The sequence below is a fragment of the Vulpes vulpes genome, chromosome 10, assembly GCF_048418805.1.
Source record: "Vulpes vulpes isolate BD-2025 chromosome 10, VulVul3, whole genome shotgun sequence".
NCBI classification, from domain to species: domain Eukaryota; kingdom Metazoa; phylum Chordata; class Mammalia; order Carnivora; family Canidae; genus Vulpes; species Vulpes vulpes.
The window spans coordinates 31,873,261-31,891,340 of NC_132789.1; the positions used below are offsets into that span (position 1 = coordinate 31,873,261).

At 45.6% G+C, this 18,080-nt stretch overlaps 1 protein-coding gene across 1 annotated transcript in view; it reads right to left on the reverse strand.

Moving 5' to 3' along the window:
• LOC140594330 (nebulin-like) overlaps positions 1-18,080 on the reverse strand; it is an 82,433-nt gene that overhangs the window by 18,784 nt on the left and 45,569 nt on the right. Inside the window, exons 8-9 of the mRNA XM_072725269.1 lie at positions 15,196-15,385; positions 7,762-8,100 (exon numbers count right to left, since the gene is read on the reverse strand). The gene's annotated coding sequence lies outside the window, so the exon portion shown is untranslated. The remainder of the gene's footprint in view (positions 1-7,761; positions 8,101-15,195; positions 15,386-18,080) is intronic.

Sequence of the window (18,080 nt, forward strand, 5' to 3'; positions counted from 1 at the left end):
AAATACACAGAGCAAATATTGTGACATAAAGGGAAAAATGAACAGTGATACAAAAATACAAGAGGCTTACCACCCCACATGCATCAAAGGATAGATCATCCAGGCAGAGAAGCAGTAAGAAAACTGTTCTTGATTAACACATCAGACCAAGTGGACTTCAGGGATATATACAAAACATTCCACCCAAAAACGATGGAATACTTTGCTTTGAGTGCAAATGTCACATTCACATTCACATGTTAACCCACAAAAGAAATCTCAATAGATTTAAGAGGTCAAAACCATATACAACTTTTCCAACCACAACAGTACAACACTGGAAACCTATTAGAAGGAAAAAGCTGTGGAAAACAAACAAACAAAAAACAAAAACAAAACCCACAAAGGCAGGGAGGCTAAACCACACACTATTAAATGATCAGTACTTTATGCAAAAAAGGGAAATAAAAAATTACATGGAGACAAATGAAAATGAACACAGGGCGGTCCCAAATCTTTTAGACACAGGAAAAGCAGTCAAAGAGGGAAATTTATAGCAATACAGGCCTGCCGAGGAAAAACAACCAAAATCCCTCAAACTAACGTTACACCTGGAGGACCTAGAGAAAGAATGAAGAACAAGTTAGCAGAAGGAAGAAATTAATAAAGATCATAGCAGGATTAGATGGAACAGTGATAGGATCATTGGATTTTATTGTGTTGCCACAATACAGTGTGTTTTATTAATGGTTGGTTAAAAAAAATGGTTGGTAAAGATGCTCACTGGATAGAAGAATCCTTCCCTGTTCTTATTTTTTATTTTAATTTTATTTTTTATTTATGTGTGCGACAGTCACACACACACACACAGAGGCAGAGACAGAAGCAGGCTCCATGCACTGGGAGCCCGACGTGGGATTCGATCCCGGGTCTCCAGGATCGTGCCCTGGGCCAAAGGCAGGCGCCAAACCCCTGCGCCACCCAGGGATCCCCCCTTCCCTGTTCTATGACCTACAACCTCAGGGTAGATAAATGTCACTGAAGAAAATTCTTCAAAACTAAGGAATACACAATGACTGAAGGACCCATTTCACAGGACAAATGTTATAGGCCCTTTGTCACATCTGGCCAATTATGCAACATCTCCACCATGCCTATCGTCTCCAAACATTCTGTCCTGAGGAACGAACAAAAGGCATCATAAAATATCAACTGGTAAACCCATGGTAGCTTTCAACTTGACATGGCCAAAATATCTTCCTTTAATACTGTTGGATCTTAGATTCACTCTCCATGAGAGACATAGATGTTCATGCTTTGAAATCATTGCTGTTAGACCAGGAGATCTGATCAAGTGGCAGGTAAGCCCCCAACAGAAAGGTGCTATAAGGACTTAGTAAGAAACAACAGCTATAAAGAGGTGCTTCAAAGAAATGAGTAATTAATGGAACAGTCTGTTCACACCATGATTCTTGGGACAAAGTCCTCAAACATTATGACCCTGGAGACAACTCCACAAAGACTCCCTCCAGTCTCTCTGGGAGGATTCATACCAGCTATTGTGAATTGCTAAAGTAGAAGGCACTGACTCATGGATTTGTGCCTATCATTTCTTTCGAAAATGGTTGCAAAATCCAACTGAACTATCAAGCCAATGGGAGACTGCATCTGATTGTAGCCCACAAAAAGCAGCAGATGACATTTGAGTGGACTGCTTTCCTATGAGACAGAACCAAGCCGATACCATAGTAATTTCCTCACACAAAAATCTAAAGGAAACTCCTACCAAGTTGCTGAAATCTTTGGCCTTGTTTCTCTGTGGATGAATTGGGATTTTTGCTCTTTTTCACTAAGCTGAGCTTCTTCAGTGGCGGTAACCAAACTCCCAAAGGTTTCTGGATACCTACTCTTGTTCTGTCACAGCCTTTACTTACATTCAAAAGCACGACATTCTTGATCCTATCATTTGTTCACGTTGCGTTGATCCCCTCTAGCATCTACAAAGATGGTGTTGTTGCTCACAGATGCCAATGCTGTGCTTCACCTGGCTACCCATAGGATTGCTGGATCCTTCGTTGTCTCCCACTGGAGCCTTGCAAGATACGATGACCCCCACAGTCATTCCTGCCTCCAACTTCACAATTGCACCCAATTATACCTCTAGTCATACTGCAGCACCATCTACCGTAACGTATCCTGCCCAAATCTATCTACAGTCTTAATGTCCTATCTCTGGCTCTTTCTCACAAACTGTTCTCACAAATGGAGGACTCTGCTGGAGTTTTTGGGAAAAACACTTGCAAATACTCTAACCCTACCACAGAAAACTCTCAGTCTGTTTGCCACATCCCCACAATATCATTCTCCCTTCCTGCCTCTCATCCCCTTTTCCCCATGTGAGGAGTGACCCGAGGCAGTAAATAAAAGGGAACCCATTTGTTCTGCCTTTCTGGCACCACATGACACTGGAATTGGCTGTAGCACTCCTATGCCACCAGAGATTCGTCAAAGCCCCTTTGTCTCAACCTTGGACATCACTCCTCACTCACTCCTGGTAACATCATCATTTCCAAATGATGGAACAAAAGCCCTCAGAACTTTCTAGAAAACTCTGTGCATCAAACGGATACATTTTCATTTGTTTTTTCCATCTCCAGCCTTGAAGTTCTAATGAATGCCTTGGTCCTTGGAAAGGCCTCGTTGCTGCATATTTTCAAGGACATTCAGTGACTCCTTTTACTGGTTTCACAATGGTACAGCCACTACCCACAAACCTCACTTAAGAAATTCAAGACCCTTATGAATGACAGGACATCCCTTGAAAGATAATAGCTACGACCACAGTCAACCTGGGACTTCCCTGCAGGGTATTCTGGAGATCAGTATGACCCATACCTTATAATTATCAGCTCAGGCTCGGAGCAGGCACGGACACCTATAGGGTGTGGTGGGAAATCTTACCAGAACTCTTAGCAGAAAGCACACTCCACTGCTCCACAAGAGCCCAACAGATGTCTCTCTATTTTCTAGATCCTGAGGTCCTCAACAACGAGACTGTGTTACCTTATTTACTCACAGCCCCAAGGTGGTGTTTGTGCCATAGCTGAGACCATTTGCCATAGGTACAAGTGCTCATCACAAGAGGAAGTGAAAACCACTAAGTTACCAACACTAGACAGGTCCCAAGAAAACGTTTGGACTTCTATCCAGGGTGGTTGAATGCCAAGTTTCTGATACTTTTTATCTAGCTGCCTTCAGCATTTGGGGCTCTCTTGTGTTCAGGTTTATTTTTTTTTATTTTTAATATTTTTTTAAAATTTTTTTATTTATTTATGATAGAGAGAGAGAGAGAGAGAGAGAGGCAGAGACACAGGCAGAGGGAGAAGCAGGCTCCATGCACCGGGAGCCCGATGTGGGATTCGATCCCGGGGCTCCAGGATCGCGCCCTGGGCCAAAGGCAGGCGCCAAACCTCTGCGCCACCCAGGGATCCCTGTGTTCAGGTTTATAAGTTACACTGTTGCATACATTATTTATGTCCTATTTGCAATTTCCCAATTGCTCAGGTTTTGCATTTCTCCCCATGCTGCTACTGAAAGTGTCAAAGTGATGGTTCCTCAAAGAATTGAAACCATTCTGGGCAGCCCTGCTGGCTTAGTGGTTTAGTGCCGCCTTCAGTCCTGGAGACCCGGGATCAAGTCCCAGGTCAGGCTCCCTGCATGGAGCCTGCTTCTCCCTCTGCCTGTGTCTGTCTCTCTCTGTCTCTGTCTCTCCCTGTGTCTCTAATAAATAAATAAAATCCTAAAAAAAGAATTGAACCCATTCATCAGATCTATCCAGAAAGGAGACTCTCTAATTGATATCACAACCCTATTTCCTTAAACCTTCTTGTCACTCAGATGTGGCCCTCAGGCTCACCTAGAATGCTTGTTGAACATAACAAGCATCAATTAATTATGAAACTCAAACCTTGGGGGGACATGATGCACCCAAAGCGGTTTGTCAACCACTCTGGCAATGAAAGGGACTTGGAGAATCATAAAAGTTGTTCACTGATACTTTGTTGTCAGAAAGATGGTGAAAAAAGGCAGGGGAGGGGGGGATATGAACAAAATTACAAAATGAACTCAGTTTGCTAAGAGAGTCACTGAAACTAGAGTAAAAAAGACAGTAAAGAAGTAAGGCATAGGCACATCTCCTGTTTCAATTTTCAGACACCCATCAACTTCGGGCTTCCGGCCCTTGTAACTGGTGTGTTGCAACTGGACTGCATCCTGGGACACAGCCTGATATTTTGTACTGAAGGAGAAACAATGGAACAACTGTTAAGGAAATGGCCAATCCTGTATTACATAGCCACCCTGAACACTGACAGCACTCACCATCATTCATTCAAAGCAAGCTTGTATTTCTGCCTCATAAACCTGTAATCCTTGCTCAAAGTTGGGGGGATACATGATTTCTCTTCACTCTATGTCACCCAGATTACAGTGCCTAAGATCCTAACAAATTAATTTTTTCTTGATTTTTGTTGTTTTATACCATCTACTTCTTGAGGGACATACCTCATGTACTAAGGCAAAGCCCACTTTGGCTATTTATTTTATAAATTTATTTTTTATTGGTTTTCAATCTGCCAACATATAGAATAACACAGTGCTCATCCCATCATGTGCCCCCCTCAGTGCCCATCACCCAGTCACCGCCACCCCCCGCCCACCTCCCCTTCCACCACCCCTAGTTCATTTCTCAGAGTTAGGAGTCTCTCATGTTCTGTCTCCCTTTCTGATATTTCCCACTCATTTTTTCTCCTTTCCACTTTACTCCCTTTCACTATTTTTTATATTCCCCAAATGAATGAGACCATATAATTTTTGTCTTCTCCGATGGACTTATTTCACTCAGCATAATAACCTCCAGTTCCATCGAACATGAAGCAGATGGTGGGTATTTGTCGTTTCTAATGGCTGAGGAATGTTCCATTGTATACACAGACCACATGTCCTTTATCCATTCATATTTCGATGGACACCGAGGCTCCTTCCACAGTTTGGCTATTGTGGACATTGCTGCTAGAAACATCGGGGTGCAGGTGTCCTGGCGTTTCATTGCATCTGTATCTTTGGGGTAAATCCCGAGCAGTGTAATTGCTGGGTCGTAGGGCAGGTCTATTTTTAACTCTTTGAGGAACCTCCAGATAGTTTTCCACAGTGGCTGCACCAGTTCACATTCCCACCAACAGTGCAGGAGATTTCCCCTTCTGAAATCTCCTTATTCGTGGTTTCCTGCCTTATGAATTTTCACCATTCTCACCGGTGTGAGGTTGTATCTCATTGTGGTTTTGATTTGTGTTTCCCTGATGGCAAGTGATGCAGAGCATTTTCTCATGTGCTTGTTGGCCATGTCTGTGTCTTCCTCTGTGAGATTTCTGTTCCTGTCTTTTGCCCATTTCATGATTGCGTTGTTTGTTTCTTTGCTGTTGAGTTTAATAAGTTATTTATAGATCTTGGATACTAGCCCTTTATCTGATACGTCATTTGCCAATATCTTCTCTCATTCTCTAGGTTGTCTTTTAGTTTTGTTGACTGTTGCTTTTGCACAGTCTTTTTCTTATCTTGATGAAGTCCCAATAGTTCATTTTTGGTTTTTTATCTCTTGCCTTTGTGGAGTATCTTGCAAGAAGTTACTGTGGACAAGTTCAAAAAGGGTGTTGCCTGTGTTCTCTAGGATTTTGATGGAATCTTGTCTCACATTAAGATCTCTCATCCATGTTGAGTTTATATTTGTGTATGGTGCAAGAGTGTGGTCTAGTTTCATTCTTCTGCATGTGGATGTCCAATTTTCGTAGCACCATTTATTGAAGAGACTGTCTTTTTTCCAGTGCATAGTCTTTCCTACCACTTTAGGCTATTTATACGAGGTCATCAGGTGATGGCCAATGTCAGAGGAAACATACAAAAGCCAAAATATAAGTTTCAATTTCCAGTTAAATTCTGATTCCTGAAATTGATTTGTTTAGTTTTATATCTTTTCAGAAAGATTATTCTGATTGCAGAAAGACAATCGTCATATGGTTTAATTCATTTGTGGAATAAGAAATAAGAGGTATTTGGAATAAGAAATCAGGAAAGGAACTACAATGGAAAGGATGGAATCTGAGTGTGGGAAAATTAGAGAAAAATACAAATCATGAGAGACTCCAAACTCTAGGAAACAAACCAAGGGATGCAGATGGGGGGGGGGGATGGGTAACTGGGTGACAAGCATTAAGTAGGGCAGTGATGAGATGAGCTCTGTACGTTATACCTTATGCTGACATATTGAATTTAAATAAAGTATGTTTTAAAATAAAAGAAAAAATATTCCAAAGGAAAAAGCTCTAGGTATACTAGAAGATGTCTTTTGAAGTCATTTATCAGAAATCCTTCCAATGTTATGAGCCACTAAAATACTCTCAATAGCTTATTTGTGTTTTCACACCCCCACACCCTGACCCCCTCCCACACAAACTCCCCAACATCCTCTCAAAAATCAGCAATTAAAATTATGTCTCATCTTACATTTGCCAAAGGGCAAACATTAGTTTGCTGTTATCTTTTAAAAATAAAGTTGTTAAAAGCATACAGTTTCATGACATAATTATTGAGTGTGTGTAAAACTGAGCCATAAATATGATCTATGGCAGAGGAGTGCCCTCCTCACTCAGACTCTGTTCTCTTGAGGACTTCACAGTTGAGAAGTGAGGACCCCACATGCTACAGAGGGCCCTCAGCTCCCCTGGGTGTGAGCACTCAAGTGATAACTTGTCCCCAACTTTCCACACTCACAACAGGAGGAATATTTGAGCAAATGTCAGTGTGTCTCAAGGACCAGACCTACATAGCTTTCATGAGACACATCAAGAGCAGAGGATGGCCACCATGTGCCTTGTTCCACCAGAGTCTGTCAGACACCTGTGCTGCTTCCCTCCTTTCCTATGAGAAAGTGTTCACGCAGCCTTTGGTGGCCAGTTTTGTGTGTCTCTGACCTTCTCTTCCTTATTGGGACGTGTCACTGTGTGGGTCTACTGTCAGGCCCTTGTTCTCCCAGATTCGTCCTGGGAGGGCTGGGGGCTCCTCATGTTCCCTGAAGAGGGCCCTTCTTAGGAGGAGCTGGAAGCTCTGGGTCGTGAGGTCAGCCTCTCTGAGCACCTTCCTTGGGATGATGGTCAAGTTCCTCCCCATCAGTGGGGAGAGGTGAGAAAAGAGGAGAACTGGGGGAGCACTTCATTCGCTCAGCATTGGGAATTAGGGGACACAAGGGAGTGAGCCAGGCTCCTAAACAGGGCTACTGGGGCTGAGCCCTGTAGTTCTGTGTTCTGCCCTGGGGAACACAGAACAAGTTCTCTGGGAGGGACTTCGTCACAATCCCACCACATATTACTTTACACACAGGAAGGTGAGTCTGGACAGAGCCCAAGAGGCCTCTTCAGAGGTGATGGGCAACACAGTCCCCTAATGCTACGTCCCATCCTTATTCTAGAAGACAGGCTGGGGTGTTAGTGGACAGGCTCTGATGAAGCTTAGGACCCTTTCCAGGTGCTGCCTCATCCCTGATAGTGCCGGGGGGGGGGGGTGCCTGGGAGACCCGTGAGAACCAGCCTTGTTTCCCTGTCTGGGATCGTATGTCAGAGCTCCTTGAGGTCCATTAGGTGAGACCTCCCACTGCCCTGGCAGCCTGGGGGAACTGGTGCACATGTGGCGATGGGATAGCCTGGGGTGTGTGTGAATATTTGCAAAACATACCTCCATTCCCCTGAGGCTTGGGTGACAGGAGAGAGACTTGAAGCCCCTCTGGTTGTCTGCTGTGTGTCGTGCAGTCCTGGTTGTCTCCAGCATGGCCTGGACTTCTATCTCTTTTTTTTCTTTTTCACTTACTGTCCAGGTGTGGAATCCCGAGGTGGAGCAGGAGGGATATAGTAGGAACAGGAGCCTTGCTCTTTGACCTTGAATTCCAGGATATTTTGAAATTCCAGCTCTCCATTTGTGTATCTCTCTGTTATTTCCAACTGTGTGGGTACAGCCTGTGTTGATTCAGCTTCCTCGGCATCAGGGTCTTTGGGTCAGACCGTCACATCTCCTGCCCTGGAAGCAACAATAACGTAAAAAGTCATGCTGTGGGCCAGTACCAACAGCTGCTTGGTGGTGCCCCCCAAACCGTGATGACTGCTTGTACTCAACCCTCAGGGATGCCAGGCAGAGACACTGGCTGCAATTATGGCACCATCGAGATCTGAGCTTCTCTGGCATCCAGCCTGAGGAGGTGGCTGAGGGTTACTGCCCATCTTGGGACACACATCACATTGCTCACACAGGGCTCCTGGCCTGGGGAAGTGAGATGGAAACCTGTGCTCTGACTTCTGGCCAACCCAGGACCCCACTCCCAGCCTGTGACCTGCACCAAGTATAACTGGGGCTGCTGCTATCCAGCAGGAATCTTCTGTGGGAACTTGAACTAGGGTAGGAGGCTTTCCTGCATGCCCCCCCGAGGCAGAATGTATTGAGCATTGTCTGTGGCAGGGGAGGTCATGTTATCCCGAAGCCCCTCCACACCATGACATTCAAACCATGGATGCTTACAGAGTAGTTTATCCTTCAGCAACGAGGAAATACCTGACCCAAGCATTCACCAGTCACTTGCAGAGGAAACTGAAGGGAAAGCTGTGAAAAGCTGTAAGATGGTCCATCAGAGAGAGAAAGCGCTGTGTTTACTGGGACAACAGGTGACAGTAGAAGATATCAAACCCCGGGGAAAAGAAGATGAGAGGTCCCTGGGCTGTGGGGAGAGGGAGATGGGGCATCCTTGTTAACAGAATTTGTATTTAGGTTGATGAAAAATTCTGGGGTTTCATGGTGCTTATTTTTCACAGCCCGACACATGTGCGTAATTAAACTGAATGCCACACATAAATGTGTAAAACGGTACATTTTATGTTATGCATATTTCGTGAATACTTTATAAAATATTAGTAGTCCTGAAGTCCTTCCTGAGTTCTGAATATATGGTAAAGGAAATATATGAAGAGAGATCACAACACAACACAGTATTCGATGTAAAACACAACAGTATTCGATGTAAGACTTTTGAGAAAGAGATTACCTTGGCCTTTATCAGCATTACCTGAGCCTGGCTTATCAACCTTTCATTATTATTATAGGCAAGTCTCATGGCTGCTGCTTCTGCTCTAATAAGCACCTGACCAGGCAAAAAGGAAAAAACTAAATTCTAGCAATTTGGAAAATCCTCAAACACATTTAAAACAAAGACTGACTGGCAAGGTACACAGGAGTCCGAGGGATGACCTGTGCCTGGCATGCAGATGAGATGCTGGAGTGTCACACGCTGTCCCCTGAGAGAGAGCAGGGTGAGGATCTGAGACATCGATAAGGTGAACTCTCTCACTGGGGATGCTCTTGATTTTCCAGGAAGGCAAAGGCTGAAATGAACAGAAGTTCCAGTTCAAAGAGTATTTTCTGAGGCATTTGAATCCTGGGCTCCCAGTGACCAGCAGTAGTACCTCAGGTCACAGTGTCCTGGGGCAAGGGCTGCCCACTCACTGGGGCTACAGCAATTGCCTTACCCACCTCACGTCGGGGCTGGTGACAACCCAAATAAAGACAGACCTAGGCCCATGATCACAAAAGCTAAAGCCAACCCTGGTGACATCCGCTAGGGAGACAGAGTATGAAGGTGCAATCCTGAAGAGAGGCAAGATTTTGGAAGAGTGGGGGACCTCGTTTCACCTGACCCTTGAATTTGTTAGCTAGATAACTATCAATGTGGTCTGAACACCCGTGAATTCAACCCGTGATGTAAGAAAAGAATATCTGGAACTCTACAAGTAGATAAGTGACCACTTTTTGCAGAGAGAGGTGGTGGAGATGTCAATCTGAGGGGGGTTTTGGAACATAAAAGCAGAGAGCAGGGGCAGTGGGGAGGCAGCCCCTTAGGCAGCCACTGGAAAGTGATGTAGCCCCAGAGGGCAAAATCAGAACCCGTAGAAGTATCTCCAGGGAAAGACAGCCCTGCCTGAAAGGTGCTCAAGTGGTGAAACAGGGAGAGTTCTAGGGTAGGTGGCCAGCGTGGTTTTAGGATCCCTGGAGTCACAGAATTAATGAGAGTGCCTGAGCTGGTGGGAGTTCCCAAGCCTTGGAGTTAGGAAACTGGTTGGGGTCAGGAGCCCAGGAGAGGGCTCCCAACTTGGTTTACTGTAGACTGTGGGTAGGGGCCCCATGTGAGAATTGCTCCCTGCCTGGGGAACCTGCAGAGGAAAGAACCTCGGGACCCTCCTCCATCCCCGGGGAGGGGTGAAGCTAGTACTACACCTAAGACCTTACAACAGCTCTCTGGGGTGGGAGCCTGTAAGGACAACACCACTAGGCCTTCCACCCTCCCTCAGGACAGGCAGAGTAGGAGCCCGCACCAACCTGAAACTGCCCTAAGAGCCAGTGCCCTAGACAAGTGAAATAGGGTGGGACACTCTGTCCCCTGGGAGGATCCATGTGGTCACGTTCCGCAGGAGTCTGCAGACTGTGGCACACATGAAAGTGAAGACTCTTTATCACTGAGGCTTTACTGAAGAGAGGGGACCGAGGTCTTTTGGACCGGGGCTGGAGATGGGGACTTGGCCGTTTTTATTTGGAATCTCTACAGAGGGGTGGAAAGCCTTCTGGGAACAAATGCCATGCTGAGGACCACCTTACACTGAGCTCCACCCTCCGGCAAGGGGCAGTGCAACACCAACCAAGCAAAGATACCTGAGATGCAGTGCAGCAGGCCCCCGCCCTCAGAACACCAGCTGGAAGGACAAGGGCACAGCAAATTCACAAATTTACAAGACTGTAAAACACCAAAAATCGGGGGAAACAGAATACAAGTTTTGAGGGTTTTTTTTCTCATCATTCAGTGATCTTTCAATTGAAAAGTTTCCATTTCTTTGTTCCTGTTTTTGAAATAGTTTATTAATCAGCTCTTGGTTTTTAAGTCTTTTGGTAACTTTTATTCTTTTTACATTTACATTGGATAGACATATACTTCATTTTGGATTCCTTCACTGTACTCAAATTTATTTTTGTATATATACAACTTTGCTTTCTTTATAATTTTGAGATTTAGAATCTTCTAATCCACAGACCATATACACTCAGGGACAAATGCATTACCGTGTCCTGTTCACCTAGGAGATTATATCCTATCATCTTACCCCACCCCTATTTCACTTTTGCTTTTCTGTTTAGCTTTCCGACATGATCATATTTGTCCAGTGTGTATTTTGCTTGGGTCATGGTTGACATATTTTATTCCGTTCACGTGTTCACCCATCCTGCTCTGGACAAAATAACTAGAAAGAGGACTTCACAACAAAAGAATTAACCAGGGGTAATACTCTCTGCCAGGGATCCAATCTATATGGATTTAAGTAAAATGTCAAGGATGCAATTCAGGACAATTATAAAGTTACTACCAGGCCTTGGAAAGAGCATAAAAGACAGTAGAGAATCTCTTAGTGCATGAATGAGATCTAATCAAGACAAAATTTAAAATACTCTTAAGATGCAGTCTAACATGCATGCTCTACCGGTTAGGATAAATGAAGCAGAAGAGAGAGTAAGTGACATAAAAGACAAGCCGCTGGATAGAAAGGAAGCTGAGGAAAAAAGACAAAAAGAACAAAACGTGAGGAGAGGCTTGAGGAAATCAGTGAGACCACAAAAGAACCCACATCAGAATTATTGGAGTGCCTGAGGGTGAAGAGAGAGAGAGAGAGAGAGAGCCAGAAGGTATATTTGACCAAATCACAACTGAGCCCTTCCATAATCTGGGGAAGGAAACAGGCATCCATACCCAAGAGGGAGAGTGGATCCATCTCCAAAACAATTAAAATAGATCAACTCCCAACATATGATAGTGAAGCCTACAAAGGTCAGAGATAAAGAGAAAAACCTGGAAGAATCTCAAGACGAGAGGTTCCCAACACACAGAAATATTAGATTGAAAGCAGACTTCCCCACAGAGACCTGTGGATAAGTCTGGCAGGGCAGAAAGAGCTGGCATGATAAACTCAGGGTGCTAAATACAAAAAACCTGCAGCCAAGAATACTTGACATGGATGCATATCTGGAAACTTTGTAACGACCAAAACTGAAACAGGAAGATAAAGAAAACCTGAACAGACTTTTAACCAGCAAGGAAATTGAAGCAGTCATCAAAAACCTCCTAATAAAGGAGTCCAGGGCCAGAGGATTGCCCAAGGGAATCCTACCAAACTTCTAAAATAGAAATAATATCTATTTTACTGAAGCTGTCTCAGAAGAAGGAAAACCTCCAAACTCGTTCCATGAGGTCAGCATTACCTGGATCCCAAAAGCACACACAGACACCATCCATAAGGAGAATTACACACCAGTATCCCAGATGAACATGGATTTCCAAATACTCACCAAGATAAGTACCCAATAGAATCCAACAGGATATTCAAAGGATTATTTCCCACCACCAATTGGGATTTATTCCTAGAATGCAAAGGTGATCCAATTTTGGCAAATCAATCAAGGAGATAGATCACATCGTAAAGGAAAGGACAAGAATCAAATGATCCTCTCCACTGATGCAGAAAAGGCACTTGACAAAATACATCATCCTTCCTTGATTCGGACTCTTCAAAGTGTAGGGAGAGAGGGAACACACCTCCATATCATGAGAGCCACCTATGTAAAGCCCACAGTGAGGATCATTCTCAATGGGGACACACTGAGCGCTTTTCCCCTCAGGTCAGCCCCACGACAGGGAAGTCCACTCTCACCAGTATTATGCTGCATAATACTAGATGTCCTAGCCTCAGCAATCAGACACAAAAAGGAAATAAAAGGTGTTCAAATTTCCAAAAAAGAAGTCAACGTCCCACTCTTTGCAGAAAACAGGACACTCTTTGAGGAAAAGTTAAAAGACTGCACCCCAGAATTATTTGAACTCTTACAGGAATTCAGCAATGTGGCAGGATACAACGTGAATGCACAGAAATCAGCAGCATTTCTAGACACAAAGAATGAGACTGAAAAAAGAGCAATTAAGGATTCCTTTCCAATTATAACTGCACCTCCAACCCTAAGATACCTAGGAAGCAATGCAACCAATGAGGTAAAGGACCCTTACTCTAAAAAGCACAGAATATTTGTGAAAGAAATTGAAGAAAAAACAAGGAGATGGAAAAGCTTTCCATATCCAGGACAGTAGGAAGGGATCAGGAGCTTCCATCTACTGTCTGAGGATTCTGACCATGGGGATCAGACGCCAGTCTCCCACCACTCTCCTCTGGGCCCCCTAGAGTGGAGGGGTGCAAATGGAGGGTGGCATCTGGGGCTCTCCGTGTGCTCCAGGATCACAGGGGCCAGGGCTAGATGCATGTGTCGCAACGACACGGAGCCCACACACGGTCCAGTCTGTGAGGAAGCTGGACTCTGGCTACACTTTGAGGTAGCCATTGCCGGGGGCAGCATTCTCCCCTCAGAGCCCGAGGCAGTGAAGCCTGACCTGGAGGAAAATGCCACAGTTGAGAACCCAGCACACTAGGGTGGTCTCTCCACAAGCCCTGGAAAAGTGCTGAGGGGTTCTCCTGGCAAGTCTGCTCCTTGCTGTGTCCACCACAGGGGAGGGCGGCTAGGAGCAGAGGATGGAAAGACACGATCCTCAAAGCAGCCCAGCAGGCAGTGCTGCTGTGTCCTCAGGTGTAAGGCCCAAGGTTCTGAAGGGGCAGGCCGTGGGGGAATGTGACTTTAGGGGCCTCCAAACTCAAGAGATATTCTTGGCTGGGTCCCATGGTGACCATGGGACACCTGAGACCATGGGACTCAGACACCTGAGTGTTCTGGCAAGGAGATCCTAGCTATACAGGGCCTAGCTTTCCTCAAGCCGCCTCTTTCCTGCTGTTCTGAGTGTTCCTCAGGTAAATCTCAGATCTGGGGCAGCCTCTCCCCTATAAACCTGTTGGTGCTACAGAAATCTGGAAGCTGAAATCGTCCCGACTAATGGTGCCCCTGCCTATGTTGGTCACAGTCCTGTGCATGGACGTGACAGGGGCGATTCAGGGCCCATGCCCCCAGGGAATGCTGCAAGGGCAGCACAAGCGAAGCCTGCTCGGGTGCTTACACGGTACGCGAGTGGGGAGAAGGTTCCCAAAGTCTGACTGTGTGATCCGACCCAAGTTTAGTCCAAGGCTTGGGGTCCAGGCAAATCTGCCTGGGGCTGGGCTGGAGCTGGAGGGGCCAGTTGTCCATCCTGGGAGAGCTGCCAGGTGTGGAGGCTCTTTGTGGCTGAATGTCAGTGGCCAGGAAATGGGCTGGGCAGCGGCCCCAGGGTAAAAGGGAAATTTCCATGTTGGGAGGTCGAGGTGTGGGGGGCAGGCTGGTGGTGACAGTGACTGAGGCCTTGTTGTGCCTGGGGGAATCCAGAAGGGCCAGATTGAATGGGAATAAGCTCTCAGAGCAGCCAGGAGAGGAGAGGCCCAGAAAGGAGAGACTGGGAAGGTGGCGTGGTGTCTATAGGGTGACCTCAAATCTCAGCCTGCAGGGCTGTTGTTGGAACAGCTGGAACAGCCTGCAGAAATGACTGGCAGGCAAGCATGGGGAGGTTCACCCTGGTGGGAGTAGGGCTCTGCGAGCGGAGAACGAGACACTGTTTGCACATCATGGGAGGGGGGGGTTCCATGAGGGTAGTATGGCGGTAGCAGGCAAACAGAAACCGGCACCTGCCTTTAACATGGGAGGGGAAAAGGACTGTAGACTTCAGGAGCTGGCCTTCGGAGGGTGGGGCTTCTCCTGCCTGGTGTGGGCCAGAGGGCAGGGACTGATGCTTGGGAACCAAATGTTTAGTCCTGCCTGATACTGGGGAGTAAACAAGGGTGAGCTGTGTGGAAGGGACTAGGGATAATGAGTGTGAGGAGGTACCTGGAAGGGGCTCTGACAAGGAGCAGTGGGTCACCAGGTCAGCTGTGTGTCCTGTTCCACAAATGATGCAGCCAGCCTGCACTTCAACAGATTCCAGGGTGGCCTCAGAGCCCTGGAAGTAGCTGCACAAGCTCTGAGTGGGCACCTTCCCAGCTCCTTCTTTCATCCCAGCCTCTAGACTCTTCTGCACAAACTACACTTCTCGCGAATCTACATACTGATTTACCCCCACAGTACCTTCAAAGCCACAGTCAGTGGAAGTGATACTCGTGGCTCTCCTTTGTTGATGGCCAGATGCCCCTGTGGGTGCTGTGGAACCCACTGATGGGGAAATCCAGTAGAATTTATTGGCTGCAGGTGGTTTTGCTGTGACTCCTCTGTTTCAAGCCCTTATGATCCTTTTCTTCTCATAACCGGAGTCATGATCCTGGAAAATACGCCAAAGATAGAACCATTAACATGCAGCTTGGGAAGACCGAGGAGACAGGTCAGCAGGGTGCCTAGGGCACGTGTGTGTGAAGCAGGCCCAGCCACACCTTCACACAGGCCTCGAGGTCCCCTGTGTCCACGGAGGGTCTCTAGGGCAGCTGCACAGGGGCGTCTCTTCCACGGAAGCACGTTCACACATCAGACTCTGGAGGGGTGTGCAGGCTGGCATGAGCTAAGGGACAGGGGAGCCTATGTAGTGACACCAGAGGAAATATTTGTTAATGTCAACCACTCTGGGAGTCATCTTTCAGGTCCAGCAAACAGGACAGATCCATGAAGTTTTGCACAAAGGCCTGTAAATCACAAAGGGGAGAGTTTACCTCTCCTCTACCTCCTGGCTCACACTAGAACTCAGCCTCCGGGTTCTCACATACAAGAGAGGGGGGCTGTGGCCCTCAGGTCATGTCCCCTGTAGGTCAGTGACAAGCCCTACAGTCTCCCCAGCACAAGTACCGAGAAGCTTCACCAAACAAACCCCACTTGGACATGTGGCAGTGGCAGAGGGAAGGAAGTGCAGAGCTGCTGAGACCGATAATTTTCAAATAGCAAGAAAAGATGACTCCAATATAGCACCATTCATAGTCAAGCTCATGAATCCAGTTCCTCTTACAATTACAGCACTCAGAAACATGACAGGAGAAAATCAGAGTTCTGCACATATTTCCACTTCCTTTGGAATTTCTTATCCACCTTCCTCAGCCTCCAGAGGAGTATGGTCCACCCCACTGTCCCAGAAGTCCTGACCCACTGCCTGCTACCTGAGGGCTCTTCTGATGTTGAGTTAGAATGCACCCTGACTTCTGTCATTGCACTAATGACGCCCTTAAGACATTGTATAAAATTCATTACAAAATATATATTTCAAGTCCAGGTGCTTCTCTCCACAGCCACCACTTTAATTTTCGCCATCATTTTCTAGTCAGGACCACTACTCCAAATCCAGCCAGTACAAACTGAATGAGACATGTCAGGCTGGAACTGAGATGGTATGCTGGGAGACACCCTATTTTCCTCTACACGGATATATACAAGATTAATAAAATATTTTTAAATGATGACACATGGACAGGAGCACAATTATGAACAATACATGTATCAAAAGAAACACCAACGTGAGCAAGGCTTAACCCATGTGCATAATGCCCACTGTATTATGAATAAGGTGAAGGTAACGGAGAGCTCAGGTCCACGGGGAGATAAAACTGAGTGATCCAGGTGAGATAGTTAAGTTAAATTGCATATTAAGGAAAAGGATAAAACTTATAAAAGTAATAAGGGGACTATATCTAATTTGATAATTATGTGTTGAGAGGAAAAAATGGCTTTTTAGGTTTTAAACTTCATTTATTGATTTATGATTCAAAATTTATTTTAAATTCTAGTTAGTTAATGTATATATAGTGTAATATCGCTTTCAATTGTAGAACTTAGTGATTGATCGCTTACATTTATCACGTAGGACTCATCAAATGGAAAGGATTTTAAAAATTCAATTTAAATTACTGTTCTCTATTGCTCTGATAGCAAATGTTAATGTTGTCCCTAAACGTGTCTGATAACTGAGGAACAGAAGAAATGGGAGGAAATAGGATTTCTAATCAGGAAAGGAACCTCTTTTGATTCCTAATATGTTTGATTGATCCCGCTTCACCCTGCAAGTTTTCAGGGTCACCTCTATTAGAGTGTGGGTCCCTTTCCCTGCTGTCATTGCTCTCACGAACAGGGAATAGGGTTTGGCCACCTTCCATTTTTGAGAAAAGACATGTCCTCTTAATGCCACACTTGGCCTGTGAGGATACCACTGGGCCAGACAGCAGCAGCTGGAGCCAGAATGTGCAGACCTGCCTTCACGCTGAAAGTTCTATCATGACCCATCACCACGGTGATGTGATGATGCTCACCTTTCATTCCAACGCTCACTCTCTGAGTCACTCTCTGAGCTGATCAAGTGCAGTTTGGTAGCAGGTGAGACGCTCCCTACAATGGGAAATCTGAAATGCTGTTTTAAAGGTATGTTCATTCTCATGTTCTGAAGTCTGTTCTCTCAAGCTGGCTTGCTGACTGGTTCAGAAACGCTTCTCTCTTTTTGTTTGTTTTTTCTTTTTTTTTTTTGCATTTTCATTTCTGCCGTCCCAGTTGTCCACGTTGTAAGATTAATGTATTTTCTGGTTTTCCTGCAAAACTTAATTTTGATTGTTTGATGAAGCTGGCTTCCTTATATATCTTCTACATTTAAAAGAATGTTCTACTTCTAAATGTCAACTTTGACCATAGTCTTTTAAAGAACACACTCAGGAAACACACTACACTGCTCTATGGATCACCTGGCAACATATGACAGGGAAAAGTCAGCTCTTCTCAGTGTAGGTGTCAAAATCTGAAAGCAAATGTGAGCAGTCTAAATCCAGACAGTTTCAGATGGAAGGAAAGTGGGATTCCCTTTGGTATTTTCAGGGGTTGGTGTGGATGCTCTCATTGGCTGTCTGAGCGATGCCTTGGAGTGAATGAGAAGGGACCAGGCCATCGGGGAGGTGGAGTGAACATCTGTAGGCGAGTCATGGATGGTTGGATGGTCCTCCGAGAGAGTCCTGGAATGAGTCTCGAGGCGGTACCTAGGCCGTGGACTGTCGAAG